A 329-nucleotide genomic window follows, 5' to 3' on the forward strand; every position below is an offset into this window, starting at 1 on the left:
AACCTCTTAAGGAACAAGATAAGAAATTTCAAAGAAAAGGAAGACGAAGATCTTAAAGATGCATGGGAGAGATGTAGAGAATATCAAAGAGATTGTCCACATCACGGGTTTTCCGATGAATACCTGATGGATATCTTCTACCGGGGCATAACTCAAGAATTACAACATTCTTTCTACACAGCAAGCAATGGAGATATCTCCACTAAGTCTGCAGAAGACGCTCGTGTTTTCATCAACAACCCTGCTGGAAGTATTCGTAACCAAGCAATCTTTGGCAAATCTGCACTTCCTAAGGAGAAAGAAGAGATTTCAGAAGTTATGAAGTGTCT

General features: G+C 39.5%; 1 non-coding gene across 1 annotated transcript; it reads right to left on the reverse strand.

Moving 5' to 3' along the window:
- On the reverse strand, window positions 1–110 carry LOC112085879. Its single transcript, XR_002899163.1, has one exon. It is a non-coding gene; the product is annotated as a small nucleolar RNA R71 (small nucleolar RNA).
- Between the last annotated feature and the right edge of the window lie 219 nt (window positions 111–329).

This window comes from Eutrema salsugineum, unplaced genomic scaffold (genome assembly GCF_000478725.1).
Source record: "Eutrema salsugineum unplaced genomic scaffold, Eutsalg1_0 scaffold_3, whole genome shotgun sequence".
NCBI lineage: Eukaryota > Viridiplantae > Streptophyta > Magnoliopsida > Brassicales > Brassicaceae > Eutrema > Eutrema salsugineum.